Genomic DNA, 16,882 nt, shown 5'->3' with positions numbered 1-16,882 from the left:
CCTCTGCTGTATTATTTGCTTACATACATATCAGCAGCTTTAAATGAAAGACTAATCTGTATAATTTTTAAAAAGGGAACTGACCCAGCTGCCATATTACTAGAACATATCTTGCAGATTTCTTTATTTAATCTTTAATAAAAGGATAATATAATTTTTTGCTCATTTTACAGTATGTGTGTGTCTTTGGCAGTGGCGAAGCTCCCAGGGAGCGGGGGGGATGCGCCACGCACCGGGTGCACGAATTTCGGTCACGTGGGGGTGCAAAATTCCCCCCAGCCCCTCCTCCTTCCCCCGCCCCCCCCCCCCGAGCCTCCCCCACTTACTTTAAGAAACTGAGCAGGCTGCAGAACAGGCCTTCCTGTTCTGGTGGTCTCCTGGGAAGTATAGTTCCCACACAGGAAGGCCTGTTCTGCAGCCTGCTTGGTTTCCTAAAGTAAGTGTGGGGGGACGCCATGGGAGGGGGCGCCATGGGGGGAAGGTATGATTTCCCCTTCCCCATGGCACCCCCACCCACCACTTACTTACAATTCAGAGTCTTGGATTTTCCCAGAATATTAAATGCTGGTCCAGTTCTAAGATATTCCCTAACTTCTTCCATATTAATCTTACAGCCTTTAATGTGAATAACCCCTGAGTGAACTAAAATGGCAGAATATTATATTTAATTGAGTAAAACCCCATAAGGATTTGGACATTATCCAAGAAGAGATATTTATTTCCAAATCCAGAGGCTATAGCTATCAAATCAAATGCCTAGAATTGGACACACACACAATGTCACAAAAGCATAACATTCCATGGCTATTACTAGGATATTACCATGGCATGTTAAGCTAACATGGAAGTCAACATTTCAGACTGACTTGCTAGAAACTTAATAGCCTGTTATTTTTTCATTCTTTATTTTCAATTTGGAAATAAAATAATACTGAAATTTTTATTTATAAAGAAAGTCACTTGCACAAAATTAAAAGTATTCATTGTTTCTGAAATTCCAGACCATGGGAAAATAATGCAACAATTACCCCCGACTAGCTATTATCAAAGCTCACATCATCAATGGTAATAAAGTCCTAAGTGCTTTAATAACAAGATACAAATATCAGCAGTGATTGATTGTGTTTTGTTAGTCTGGAACCTGTTCAGTACAGTCATTGCAGTGGTGACAACAATTTACAAATTATAATTTTCAACATAAACATCTCAAGACTGTAGGTATGAAGATAGGTAGGCAGGTGGATCCCTCACCCAAACTAAAAACAATTTCTACTTTGCTTTGTTAATATTGAGTTTCTGTACATTCTCAAAGGTGAAATTCAAACTGCCTTTATATGTACCCATCAAAAGAAAGAGGAATTTTCTCCCCCCACATTTTTCATTCCTTCAGAATTTCAAGCTGCATAGTTTGGTGGCTATGAAGCCATTAGTAGGCTAATTATGGCAAACGGCCCGACAACCTGTAAGCCAAAAGGAACTGTTTCATTATTAGGATGTTTTATATGATTTTAATTATTGTTTCTTTTGTTATTGCTGTTTCATTTTCATAATTCATTTTTGCTATTATTTTCCATTGGTTTCAGTGGAAGGGACACTTTTTTCTCTATATATATATTGTTGAAAGCTTTCAACATCACTGGGATATTGTGGGTTTTCTGGGTTGTATGGCCGTGTTCCAGTAGTTTTTTCTCCTAATGTTTTGCCTGCATCTGTGGCTGGCATCTTCATATGCCAGCCACAGATGCAGGCAAAACATCAAGAGATAACACTGTCCAGATATCACTGTATGATATCTGGACTTTTGGAAATCCTGCACAGTGATTTGTGAATTGCCCCTGTAGAAAGGTCACTGGTTACATGTAGTCTCTTTTTTGCCACTTCAGTCAGTGAAATACAGAAATATGTCATTGAATCACCCAGGAACTGCCCACATGCACACACAGTAAGCATCTGTCATGCTTCACTGAAAATAGAATTTCAATTAGAGGTGCAGATCCTATCTTGTAAATAGCATTTCTTCTCACACATTTCTCTTCAAACTTGACTTTGTCACTAGCACAGTTAAAAGGACTGTGGGCCTGATTGTAGTAGGGCAGCATTAATAATCTTTTCTACATGGTGATCACCTTCAAATACCTTACAGGGGACAGTTCTTCCCATTTTTTATTGCTTCTGCTTTTTATACAGACTCCCTGATGCCATTTGAAATAAGAGACCATATTTAGTTCATTTTCTCATTTTAAAGAAAGATAGGCTATGAGGGTGTTTACAAGCATTTCTAATTTGTTCAAAGGTCTGTCCTACATCAAAGGTCATCTTATTTAACTGCTTATGAATAATTATGACTAGCATTAAAAACAGGCCAGTTTTATTTATTTATTGAAGTGCTAAGGCATTCTCCCTTGCCTGTTCTGATTTCAGAGTCTAAAAACATTGGGAATGTAATTTTAGTTAAATTACTTTGACTCAGTAATCAATACAACCAATTCACTAAGAATGTAATATGCTCATATGGTATGCTCCTGTAAAATTTAAATCTCTAAAGGCCAAACCTATACATCTTTCAGAAGTAAAACGTTCATATTTACAGTGACATTTAATGATGAAAGTTTATATTTGATGTTGTAAATTGAGGGTCACAAATGTTTTGCCATCCATTTCACAAAATGTGGTAATTTATCCCTTGTCCTGACTCTTTGGTGGCCATTTGTGCACTTGTGTCTGCCCCAAGGTGAGCCATTTTCAAGGTGAGCAGATTTTGGTTGTGTACCTGAATCCACCATGCCACAGATCATGGAAGCCCAACTGTTCCTAAAAGTGGGCAAAGTATGACTTTTCACAGGAAAGGCAGAGCAGACCAGTGTGTATTTTGGTTGCTTCAGGTTCTCCGCTTCTCCCCTCCCACTCAGGAGCAGTCCCACCCACTCCTCAGCTGGCATTTCCTCGACATCAATGGAACATCTTTTTCTTTTTAAAAATTTTTGAACCATTGGTCTGTCCCAGGAGCTTGCAAGAGCTCCTCTCCCCCAAAAAAGGAAAAGGCGGCAAAGAACCTCGCAACCAGGAATCAAGGGGCAGGCAAAATGGCGGCTATGCTATCAACACTCCTAGTGACTTCCTGGATACACAGACTTTCTATCCTTCAGGGAACTATCCTTCAGGGAACTCCAGTTTTTTGAGCCTGTGGGCACATTTGGAATTCTGGAATGGCATGGTGATCACAGCAATAAAATGACTGCTAGAGGAGGTGGCGACAGATCCACATTATTGCCACAGCTTCGCTTCATAGTATAGATCCTTGTGTTGTGATGACAGCTGCTGCCAAAGCAACATTTTAAAAAATCTGCACAACCTATCAAGTCATCAATAGTTAATCAGAAGCCTACCTGGGCAAAAGTCCAACCTGGCCAAACCCACTTTCTAAAAACAGTTTGTGGGTGACAGAAAAGGTATTGGAGGGTATCAAATTGGGGACCTCTGTTATACTTTATTGACAATCTTCCATTGAATTTACCTTTCTGTACAAAAATGTACCACAAGCTATGAGGAATGTCATCCCTAACAGTGTCATGACAGGGCCTTCAGAATGGGGATACCCTGTATCATCAAATTAACCAAGGCTGGATCTACATTTTTGGAGGGGGGTCAAACTGAAAAATGATGCTCCCACATACATTGTACATATGTGGGCATCATTTTAAGAATATATATAAGCATACACATGCATACATATATTTAATACATACAAAATCAATGCATACACAAACTCTTTTACGTGATAGAATAAATTAAGTTGACCTCTATGAATTTTTAAAGAATAATTACATTTTACATTATTTTATCTATAATGTTTTAAAATATTTCCTAAGCCCTTCTGCACTCATAAAAACTCTACCCAAGATAACATTTTTCAGCCTAGCCTTTTCCCAGACATTAAAAAAAAATAAAGCACATATTATTTTGACACAGGAAACACCAAATACTCCTTACATTCTTTTGCAGCCTGGTAACGTACATCCCAAGAAAACCTTTATCTGGTAATTACACTGCTAGAAGCTAAAATGACTAAACTAAAGTCACTGGAAAAGACAAGAATGCTAGAAAATGTGGAAGAAAATAGGAAAAGAAGAAGACTCAGGAGGTGGATTGACGCAGTTTGCATGGTCTGAGCAAGGCTGTTAATGAGAGGATGTTTTGGAGGTCATTGATTCGTAAGTCAGAATCAAGTTGCATATAATGCACATGACCAAGCCCTCTATTCTTGTCCCTCCCCCATTTCCCAAGGTTTAAAATCAAGTTCATTGGAGAAGGCCAAGCCTACCAAATGACGGAGCAGGTCTACTTGTGGCCTTTGGCAAAGCCAAATATAACACAGCTCCAAGTTTTAAAGTAGGGGTGCAAGGGAAGCAGGGTACATCAGGCATTCTAAACCATTAATGGTCAGCCACCCTCAAACATCTTATCATCCCAGTAGGCTTGCATGCTGAATGACTGTCATAGCCATAGTCAACACACAGTCCTTGAAAGGTGGGCAGAAAATTGGAAGGTCTTGCAGTTAGGAAGGTGCCTCAACCATGGAAGGGAGGAAGGTTAGAGAGGCCAATGAATGTTACCTGCGGTTCTCTGTCTCCCAATGCATAGAGCTTGACAATTTTGAATGTCTTCTTAGGAAACTTTAGCTCCCCTGCCTCTTCACTTGCCATACTCTTACTTAATCAATAGCTACAATTTCTATCTCATCAAGGGCTGTGGCTCCACCCTGAGGCCTGGCCTCTCCTTCTCCCTTCCCCTGCCCCCTTACCTCTTTGCAGAAGCCTATTTGGGGGATTGGGGCATGTGCACACTGCAGAAAAAGTAATCTTTTCTGTGCAATTGAACTTCCTCTACCTCCTGCTGCTGCCTCTTCTCTACCTCCTGCTCGGGGCATTAGCCCTCCCCACACACCCCAATCCAGATATAAAATTAACTGCACTGCCAAGGAAGAATGTTCAGAGCTGTTCACTCTCACTCTCCTTTCCCCCAAAGAAACACAGCTTATATCATATTAGAAAAATGTTGCTGCTTTATAAGACTGACAGCACAATCAAGAGATAGCACCATTTCAGTGCCACTCTACCTGCTCTAAAGGGCTTTATCGCAGTGCAGGAAGCCCAGAAATGTTTTTAAAACCTCACCTCAAAGCCCCCATAGTGGCAAATAAAAGTATGTCATGAAAATCATGGCATATCTCTGCTGATGACTCTGCTAGTGCATGGCCCCCATAACACACCTGTAACATACCCACAACACTGACACACCTGGGGGAGGAATGGGAGTGCTGACATGAGGCTGAGCACTTCAGCCAGACATCACATGGCACCACAGTGGCTGGGTGCCAGTGGATTTGCCCCTACACCAGGGTAAGTGCCGTGGGGAGGGCATTTCTGCAAGTGTAACTCTACCCCACTGAATGGACCAGCCAGATCCAGAAGGTATTAAAGACTCTGCTGATGAAGAGTCAGCAGGAAGTCTGGCTCCTGTACACAGCCAATAGTAGAAGTGACATGGGGAGAAGCAGCCCCTGTGGAGTCAGACACCAGTGCAGTGACCTGCAGCCCTCCAGCTCTGAATGAGCTGTGGAAAGTCAGATGCCAGCCTGGTCACCTCCCTCATTCCCAGAGCCTCAGGAACAGAGAAGAAGGAGGTAGGTACACAGCGTTATAGGCCCTTTGAGTAGTCTTGCCATGGAAGCAACATGTTGAATTGCTGCTGACCTTGTGGCTCCTGCTTTGAACTATCTGCAGTGGCATCGCACCCACGGGGTGGGGGGCGTGACTCCCCAGGCAGAGCAGCAGCAGAGGCATGGCCAGGCCGTTGAGGGGGCATGGTGGGGGCATGGCATTTAGGGGGTGTTCCGGGGAAGGGGAGCAGGGGACGCTGTGGCAGGGGTGTGGGGCGCACACATGCCTCAGGAGCAGTTTCCCCTCACTCCACCTCTGACTATCTGCTTTGCTTTGACCTTGGCCTGAATCTCTGGACTTGTGTTTTTGGTTTATCCTTGGACTTGTTACTGTGAGTGTTGGAACTTCTGTGCTTGACTTCTGCCTTGGGCTTCCTTGTTAGTATAGTCAGAGACAGGCAAGATTGCAATTTTTTAAAAGATGAAATTAAATCAAAGTATGGTTTTTTTAATGGAGGCTGTTTAGATGGGGAATATGTTTCTTTCCGTGTTATGAAAATTACAAAACACCATTTTTTTGGTAATTATTGAAAATAATAAAAGAAATGCACAAGTTTGTGTACACTGACTCTGACTGGATTGTTTGCTCTTTGGATTGAAAATCTGTGATCTGCAAATAAACATGCATGTCCTGGGAAACTGGACCTTATGTTAACTTTCATACCTTTCTGCAGTCTATATTCATCTTTACCACCTGAATGTGGGCATTGCTTTCAGAAAACGTTTTGCACAATAAATTTGTTTAGATTTGAGATGCCACAAAACTCCCCTGGAATTATTATTTTGTCCTGGTCAATAAGCTTTGGCAACCAAGGTGGACATTTTTTACCTTTTTAAAAACTGGAAATTACTTGTAATCATACAATAGGCAATTCATGCCACACTGAATAATTTTCACCAGTTTTAGTAACATACAGCTAGGCTTGAGCCCATCATTTCCCCCATTAGATTTACTTGGAAATCATACGTCTGCACCATTTCTGTGACAATCTCTGCAGCGAATGATTGCATAAACTGCTCTCATAATAGCACCTTCTTTTTGGTGTCCTGTTTCCCATTGCTTAGGCATTGGAGCATATCCTTTATATATCATGTAACCAGAAGTGTAGGGAACTTACATGTGGACATGGGTCTTAGCCTTATTCAGACCTTCATCTATGCCAGTTAAAATATCACAAAAACTGTGCTCAGTGACTGATGATGCTGAGATAATTACAGATGTGCTCTTTCTACAGATATTCTTGCTCCCCAAAGAAACTCATTTATTTTAAAATATTGATCTTTTCAAAAATGAGAAGTTGGAAAGTCTGGGAATTGAAGCATGTATCACACCACTATGTCAATCACATTTAGCAGGCAGCAGTGAGAGGAAATCTCTTTCCCTCAATCAGTCTACTGCAGCCTGGTAGACAGAACTCATTACTGTGTAAATAAGCCTGCCAGCTAGTTTGTGCCTTCTTCTGCCTAGAAGTTACAGATGATGACACTGGCTAAAATGGTAGTTAAAGCAGGTTGGTAAGGGGAAAGAACTGTCTTCAAATGCTGAGATGGGCAATAGGATGCTAGCGTAGAATGTTTAAATGTTTAGTAATGACAAAATAAATAGTCTATTTACCGAAGGTTTCAGTTTGGTCACAGCATATTCCTTGAGTTCACTAAATGAAGAAAAATTCTTTTCAAATTCAGAAGGAAAAACCATAGTTGTTAAAAGACAGTAGACATAAAATAAAGGCAAATCCTCCCCCAAATGCCACAGTCTTATGGAAACTTTTAATTAAATAGCTGGGGGGTGGCTACCCCATAAAATAAACAAACACTATTCAACGTATTGTCAAAGGCTTTCACGGCCGGATTCAACTGGTTCTGGTGGGTTTTCTGGGCTGGTGGGTTTTCTGGGCTGTGTGGCCGTGGTCTGATGGATCTTGTTCCTAAGTTTTCACCTGCATCTGTGGCTGGCACCTACAAAGTGTGTAACAGACTTCCCTCTGTGATAAACCTCTGAAGATGCCAGCCACAGATGAAGGCAAAACATTAGGAACAGGATCCACCAGACCACGGCCACACAGCCCAGAAATCCACCAGAACCAAACACTATTCACTTTGCAAGTACCACTTATTTCAAAGGATGCTTTGTAATAAAATCTCATGGGGATAATATGCAATTTCTGTGACCTTACTTCATTTTTGTTTTGTTTTTTGAGTGACACACTGTGGGACCAGGACCGCGTTACTGGTCCTACACAGCTGAATTAGTTTAAGAAAAACTTAGTTTGGTGCAGTTTGGTTTAGGTATGGACCCTCAAAAGGGGTGCAACTATCCCCCATTGTTTCCAATGGGAGCTGATAGGGGATGGGGGCTACACCTTTGAGAGTCCATAACTTTGGCTCCCCTGAACCAAACTGCACCAAACTTTGGGGGTATCATCGGGACAGTCTCCTGATGATACCCTGAAAGTTTGGTGTCACTAGCTTTAAAAATGCTGGTTTGCGTGTTTCACCGCTCACTCACTCCAGCAGGCTTCATGTGCAGGAGCGGTGAAACATGAAAACCGGGATTCTTAAAGCTAGTGGCACCAAATTTCAGGGTATCATCAGGAGACTGTCCTTATGACACCCCAAGTTTGGTGCTGTTTGGTTTAGGGGGGCCAAAGTTACGGACCCTCAAAGGGGGGCCTCTAACCCCCACTGTTTCCAACGACAGCTAAGGCGATGGTGGCTACCATCTCGAGGGTCCATACCTTTGGCCCCCCTAAACCAAACTGCACCAAGCTTGGGGGTGTCATCAGGACAGTCTCCTGATGATACCCTGATATTTTTGGTGCTGATATGTCTAAAAATGCGCCCTTCTGCAGTCACCCTCTAAAATTTGCCTAAGATTCTTTTTTCTGCAGTGACTTCTGCATTGCTGTCAATGGGAATTTCTGGTGGAGGGCTGTGGGGAGTTTTCACATTTATCATGGTACAGTCACAAAATGTTCAGTATCTTCAGGAGAGTCTTTGGATGACACCATCCAGGTTTGAGGAACTTTGCTTATGGGGGCAGTGGGAGATGGACCCTACCCATAAGATTGAACCCCTTGAAGCAACGGTCACCAAACCTGGATGGTGTCATGAAGAGACTCTCCTGAAGACACCCTGAAAGTTTTGTGGGTTTACCATGAGAAATGTGCACTCCACAGCCCTCCCACAGAAATTTCCCATTGGCTGCAATGGAGCCAGCCAGCCACTACAGAGCACAGAATCTGGGCAAATTTCTTTGGGTGACTATGAGGGGTGCAGTTTTAGAGCTACTGTCACCAGAATTTCAGGGTATCATACAAATACTGTCCCTATGATACTCCCCAAGTTTGGTGAAGTTTGGTTCAGCGGGTCCAAATGTATGGACCTTCAAAAGTGTAGCCCCCATTTCCTGTTAGCTTCCATTGGAAACAATGGGGGATGGGGCACCCCTTTTGAGGGTCAATAACTTTGCCCCCCCCCTAAACCAAACTGCACCAAACTTGGGGAGAATCATCAGGACAGTCTCCAGAGGATATCCTGAAAGTTTGGTGCTGCTAGCTTTAAAATTGCACCCCCTGCAGGCCAAAACGTGTAAAAACACCAAAAATTCAAAAAATAATAAAACGGACCTGAATTTTTCGGATTTACCCGAATTTTCGGGCATATCCGAATCGGCTATGATTCGGATTCGGGCATACAAATCATTTTATGCCCCAAAATACCCAAATCCGAATTTTACCGAATTTTTTTAGTATTGACCAACCCTAGTTTTACCTCTATCTATTACAAAAGAAAGCCATAAAGCTAGCCTCTGCCTCCAAGAAAAACCTGTTCTGCTAAGTTTCTCCCAGAGAGAGAGCTGTCTTTAGGCAATGCAGGATTCCTTAGGATCATAAAACTTCCTTCTCCCAACATGATTCTAACAATTATTCCTTCGATTCCAATACAATAGAATTATGATCAAATACAAGTAAATGTGAATCACTCATTATCATTTCTGTGTTCATTTGACATAAATAGAAAAACACTTTGTAATTTAACTAATCACATTCATTTCTAACCCAAAAACCAAAGTTATAAAATGCATATGTCTGATGTCACATTGGCCCTCAGTGCCAAGATCCTAAAGATGTTATCTTGCTTGCCTGCATAGTCACTGACAAGCTGGTAACATTCCTTTGACCTGCTGCAAAACTGCAGGCTTCTAGTGGTCACTATACAGAAGCTCCCATTTTGATTCTTCGCAATCTCTGGTTCTATGACTTCCATGTTTCTTGATTAAATACAAATTTATACACATTCTGATCCGTCTCCACACACACAAATCAGTATGTTGTAGCCTGGTAGGGTCTCTCTACTATTTATAATGCAGTCCTAAATGGAGTTCAGTGGATTGATGTCAGTGAAGTTAGAAAGATGTAATTTTGCATATGATCGCACTGTTAGATGGGTACATGATGTGAAAAATGGTCAGTGGAGATCAACAGCCAAAGGAGCTGTATGGATTAAAGCCTATGCATGCTTACTTTATTGGCATTTAGATTGTACACAATAGACAAAGGCCTGGATAAAATCAAGTTACATTAGAGTTGTAAGCAAAGACTAAAGAACAAGGTAATTTTATAATATTTTGCAATATATTGTCTGACTTTCACAATTTCTGCAAGAAATTTAGCCACTGTCGGAACAATATGACTTGTACTCCTTAGCTCACTATTATGTATCTGAAATTCATTCCACAATCTATAGTGGAAAGCACATTATACACTTACTTCGAGAGACACGGTATAATAAAATTCTATGCCAAAAGTTATACCAAAAACAAAATAGCCACAGGCAACTAAAATAGCCAGGGGGAAGACTGGAAGGTTTAAAGACAGATCTTTTTCAAGTGGAATCAAGTATGCAACACCCACATCACATACATGTATATGCATAATTTTTTTAACTACCAGTATATGGCTTATGCATAATATTAAAAAAATTACTAGTTAAAACTTTGCAGGTTCAATTGTTCAAGTTTCATGGCTGGATGCATTCTAGCATTCATGAGATTGTTTTGTGAACTCTTCAGATTCTGAATCTCCAAAGTTCATGCTGCCTATGTGCTGTTTGCATAATGCAGTTAAATAGTCCTAAACCGTTACCTATAAAGCAATTATTTTCATATTCAATGCATTAAATATCTTGTGCAAATGCAATTCACAGATATCATAATGTGCTTATGCTGGAAGATAACAGATAAAAGCAACAAAGTAGCTTTTGCTTTGATTAGCCCCCTTGTGAAGACTCTGTAAAATTGAAAGTAGAAAGTTTTCTTTTCTTTTAAAACTTACCAGTGCAATTTTCAGAAAGGCATGCATGATCTTTTCTCTATTGTCCCTGCTGGCTGCATCCCAGCTCTTTCACCAGTTTTCTCCCCTCCCCCTTCATGAGGCAAAACTGAAAGAGGAGCCAATGAGAAGAAGGCTCATTGGCACGCAGGCTCTGAGGGTGCTGAGGGACGGTTTGGAAGAAATATCCTTTTGGAGGGGCAGAAAGGAATAAGGGCAAATTACAAAATAGTGATTTTCAGATTCCCTGAGGGTTTCTGGGAAACTGTGTAAAATGAAACTGGGACTCACCATAACTTGAAAGGTTCGCTGATAGTGGAGACATAAATACCAAGCTGAGTGAGTTTTCTGTATATATAAAAAACAGAGAAACAGACAGACAGAAAGAGAGAGCAGGCAAGGAGGAGGACAACGGCAACAAGGGAGGAGGACAACGATGAGGCGCAATTGGGGAAAGGAGGGGCGGGGTGTGATCAGGTGATTTTGCGCTCCCACGTGACTGCCACAGGGAGTGCCCGGGGCATTTGTCCCCGGATGTCCCCATGGGAGCTTCACCACTGGAGAGCATGTAGGTGGTTGGGCGGGGAATAACTTTTGGTATTCCAGATCTAATAGTCTCTGCTTTAAGGCTCTAAATAGTTGATTCTCACTTAAATATTCAAAAAAGTCAATTGAGAATCCCATGTGTTGAATTTTGGAAAGCCATGAGATACTGTGGGAATCATTTTTAAAGTGAAACATTAGAGAATTAAAATTTGTTTTGAAATGGATTTTGAGTCACAACATAAAAGATATTAACCAAGCCTTAGTTTCAAGATGTGGGTCCAACTCAGCATAAATGACAGAGTACACGTTTAGGAACTCCTAGAATTTGGAGAAAAAACTTTGCCTGGACACTCTAAACGTTGTTATCAAATGCTTTTATCCAGTCAGCAACTCCATAAAGCAGTTGGGATAGAATTTTTGCTTTGAAGATTTTAATTAGGACAAATTGATTCCCTTTAAGAAAAAAAATAAATGCTTGATTGATGCAGATGAACATTTTCTGTATCCCAATTCTGTATCCAATTTAATTTCTCTAGGCCACGATCCCCATTCTTTTTGTAAAATATAGGTATCAAGATTTAAATTAGAATAAATTGTATATTGTTTGAGTAATCTGTTATGAGTACAGAATTTTGATTTGCTTGACTGCATTTTTCAACATGTATACATTAAAATAAATTCAGTTCAAGCTAGTGTAATTTATTTGTCTACAAGAAATTCAGTGGAGAGAACAGCTCATTATAAACACAAATATTCTTTTGGATATGTAGCTAGAGCAGCACATTGTTAGAAGCACACTGTGACAAAGTCACTTAGCAGATAGATGGTGTAAGCAAAAGCATTTGTGGTTGACCACTGTAATCAATGGTTCATATCAAAGTTTTGTTCCTTCTCAGAATACGTTCATGATAAATATGTACAGTATCTGAATAGCTGTTGAAGGGTACTGTTCCTAAAATGTTCAGCCCAGCCAGAAACTTTCTTCTGTTTCTCAAAATGGAATTTCAATAGGCATTTGCCCATAGGAATAATTGCTGGCGAGTTTCCAGGCACAGGGCGCTTCAGGTGATTTATTTATAGCAGTCACTGATTATTCAATTAATCTATTAGTAACATTTAAACTAAATATGTTGCTTATCGTAACACAAAAAAAGTCAGAGTCATTGATTGCGAAGACTGAATATATTTAAAATATGGCCTTTTTATTCACAATTGCATAAACCTCTGTCTCTTTAGATTGTTTTTGAAGGTGATCACACCAGATGTTTGATGGTTATTACTGACACATGGTACAGCGCAATAAAGCAGGTTTAGCCATCTGGAAATAAAAACATTCAATTGACAGCTCCGCTTCGTTACTGTAGATGAAAGCTGTGTCAAATGATTATAGACCAGAGTTGCTTCAGTCTGTAAACCTGATAATTAACATAATAAATAGAATTCTCTTTCCATTTTGAAAAGATTTGTCTAGCTATACAACTAATCCAGGTACTTAGCTGCAGTGGAATTGCATTCTATAGCTAGATGAGCTTATTTTTAAATGTGGACATTTTAAAAGATTTATTTTTTTAGTAATTCCAAGAATGAGACTACTAAGGACACAAATAATTTCAACCACATTGGAGGATCTGAATAATCTAAGGTGAAAAATATTTGAAAAACATTATTTGAGAGTACAAATGATTTTAATGCAGTTGAGTAAAGCTCTGTGTTCAAGTCACTAACTTCCGTGTTTAGCCCACATCTTCTGGCTCACCATACTCTCCTACATTTCACAAGAGGAATGAAGATCCATGTATCTGTAAAACACTTTTCTCTTTAAATCACTGGCCATGTATGAGCGTATAGTATTTATCTTAACTTTTGTACATGATACTGGAACATTTATCTTCCTTTTTTTCCTAGCAAATTTTCTCAAGGTTGCCAATGCTGTATTCTCAAAATTGCTAGTGATTCCACGTGCAGGGCCAGCTAAATAGGCACAAATGAGAGGTCTCAATACATGGATTCAAAAGTGAGTGCAGAGAGGAAGGGTTTAGATTTTTTTTCTTTCTCCCTGGTCTCTCCAGAGCCCAACAGGCCCTCCGAGGGAACTCAGGATGGGAGGGCGAAGTTGGAGGAGGAGGAAGAGATGGAGATGCACCCTACGGTGTTGCCATCTCAACCCCCCCAGCACCTCTTTCCAGCCTCCTAGATACGACATGTCTTCCCAGAGCTCCTCACAGGAGGTGGCTCCAAGTGTACCCACAGCTGGTGGCCAGTGCGGGTCCACCTTCACATCTGCAGTCTGGAAGCACTTCCAGGCGATGGTGGATGATTCCCAGTATGCACAGTGCCAGCTATGTAGGGCACAGATCAGTCATAGGAGAGACATGTGTCATTTCACAATGTCTGGGCTCTGGAACCATGTGAAAAAGCACCACCAGGCTGTGCTTCTTCACAGGGATAGAGAGGCTGGTGAGGTGGCCAGGATGCCATTAGCCAGGCCTGAGGTGAGTGGGCCATCAACCTCCCCTCGTGCTCTTCCTGGTGCATGCTATTAACTAACTCCAGTAGGCAGGGATGTAGGTATAGATTTTTTTATTAGGGGGGTTCAGGGGTGGGGCCAAACCCCCACCCGCCCCTAGGGCATGGCCACGCCTCCTCAAGCCCCGCCCCTGGCCTAGCGCTTATAAAAGCAGCTCTCCAAGGTCGGGGATGGCAGACTCCCCTGCCCTGCCCTGCCCTGCCCTGCCCTGCCCCTCCCCTCTGGGCAGAGGCATAGAGGGAAAATGGAGCTGGTGCAAAATCTGAGTTTTGTGGCCCACTTCCCCGGGCAGCCACTGTGATGCTGGAATCCACCCCCAAACAGCACTTTCAATGGTGTTTAAACTAGAGAGCCAAAATTCTCATTTTAAATCCACCTTAACGGGAGAATCTGGGGTCCCTAATTAAACAACATTGAAAGTGATGCTGTTTTGGGGTGGATTATCCCCCACCCTAAAACAGCATCACTTTCAATGTGGTGTAGTGGTTAAGAGCAGGTGCATTCTAATCTGGAGGAACCGGGTTTGATTCCCTGCTCTGCCACTTGAGCTGTGGAGGCTTATCTGGGGAATTCAGATTAGCCTGTGCACTCCCACACACGCCAGCTGGGTGATCTTGAGCTAGTCACAGCTTTTCGGAGCTCTCTCAGCCCCACCCACCTCACAGGATGTTTGTTGTGAGGGAGCAAGGGCAAGGAGATTGTAAGCCCCTTTGAGTCTCCTACAGGAGAGAAAGGGGGGATGTAAATCCAAACTCTTCTTCTTCTTCTAAACTGAGGACCTCAGATCCTCCCTTTAAATCCATGCCGAAGGGGGTGGATTTAAAAGGAAAATCTGGGGAAATTTGGGGGATGCCTGCTGTCAGGGGTGCAATTGTTAAGCTAGAAGCACCAAACTTTCAGGGTATCTTTAGGAGTCTCTCCTAATGATACCACCCAGGTTTGGTGAAGTTTGGTTCAGGATGTCCAAAATTATGGACCCTCAAAGGTGTAGCCCCCGTCTTCTATTAGCTCCCATTGAAAACAATGGAGGATGGGGCACTCCCTTTGGGAGTCCATAGCTTTGGACCCCCTGGACCAAACTTCACAAAACCTGGGTTGTATCAATAAGAGACTCTCCTGATAATACATCCCAGGTTTGGTGAAGTTTGGTTCAGGGGGCCAAAGTTATGGACCCTCAAAGTGTAGCCGCCATCTTCTATTAGCTCCCATTGGAAACAATGGAGGATGGGGGCACCCCCTTTGGGAGTCCATAACTTTGGACCCCCAGAACCAAACCTCACCAAACCCAGATAGTATCATTGGGAGTGTCCCCCAAACAATCCCTGGAAGTTTGGTGCTGCTAGCCCAAACGATACGCCCCCTGCAGGCCAAAAACCGAAAAAGCAGTAACATGTTTTAAAAAACCACAAACAGAGGGGCGGACTTCGGACATGAATGGGAGGGTTCAAACCTGAGAACACCCCCCCCCCTTACCTATGTCCATGCCAGTAGGTCAGGGAAACCAAGCAAGTCTCACTGAGATGCTTGGTGAGGGGACACTAGTGTGTCAAGGAGTGGGAGGCAAGTGATAGCATGTAGGACTGATCATGTCATTTGCCTGAAAGAAAAATATGAGGAGTGTTTTTCCACGGATCACATATGATAAATTAAGGATTGTCTGTGCTATATAGACACTGTTGAACTGTATATAAACTAAACTATGCTAATTTATGTTCTCTGCTGCTGAGATACTGCTCAATAAAGTTTTGCTCAGTGCAAACAATACATGCCAGTCTGTTGTTCAATACACACTTTAACTTATTTGAAAAATCAATTTTGTTTCCAGGCAGTGGTAAAAATTTCCACAATAATAGTAGACTCTCATGGTATAAATTACAATGACCAGAATGCAGTACAGATATCAGTGGCCAAATTGACAGAAAGATTCACTTACCGGTAAGCTCAAATCACACGTGCCTTGTAAAGCACAGATCGGCATATGACTGCAAATCAACCTTCCTGCATGGCCATCAGTCTAGTTAGAACCAGAGTGCCTTTAAAACTGCTTGTCTTGTTTTTCGCATGTACACTCGTAACAAAAATCTGAAAAATAATGCCCATACACACCCCTCTAATCCCTCTCCCAGAGCATTTAATACTTTGGATTAAGATGTATTGTATTATTCTTTACACCTCAGAAAAGCAAGATGTGTAGGAGCAGCTAATCAGATAAGCCAATTTAATTACAGTCTTTTATGAAGTTCAGTGCTTAATCAATAAACATATGTCCTTCTGCTAATATCCACTACTATTATGCTTTTTATTTCTAGTCCCACAAAACTGGGAAGTATTCTAAATCTGCAGTGCTAGGTACATTTGTGAGGATGAAGAGATGGGCAGCCCCACTCAAACCCAGAGGTGGCAGTGCACTACTGCCCCACCATCTCCAATAGGACTTTCAGAGGTACAGGGAGCTCAAAAAAGCCCTGAAACTCCCCAGCCACTGGAAACCCCTGTAGGGTATAAAGGGCATATACCACTAAAAGGGTGGCATACATTCAAGGTTCAGTGTGCTGTGCAACCAGCCTTAGAACCCAGGAGGGAGTTGACTAATGTTGGCTTCACCTCCAGGAATGCTCCCCTCCCCACACTGGCATCCAAGCAGGACACCAGCACAGCCCTGCCACAGCCCAGAGTTCCAGGTTTTGTGGCAGTGGGGCTATGGGACATGTGACTGCTGGTGTGTCAGCCCCCTTTGCGAAGGTAAGTGCCTCAGGG

This window comes from Sphaerodactylus townsendi, linkage group LG06 (genome assembly GCF_021028975.2).
Source record: "Sphaerodactylus townsendi isolate TG3544 linkage group LG06, MPM_Stown_v2.3, whole genome shotgun sequence".
Taxonomy (NCBI): domain Eukaryota; kingdom Metazoa; phylum Chordata; class Lepidosauria; order Squamata; family Sphaerodactylidae; genus Sphaerodactylus; species Sphaerodactylus townsendi.
This window is presented reverse-complemented; position numbering follows the sequence as displayed.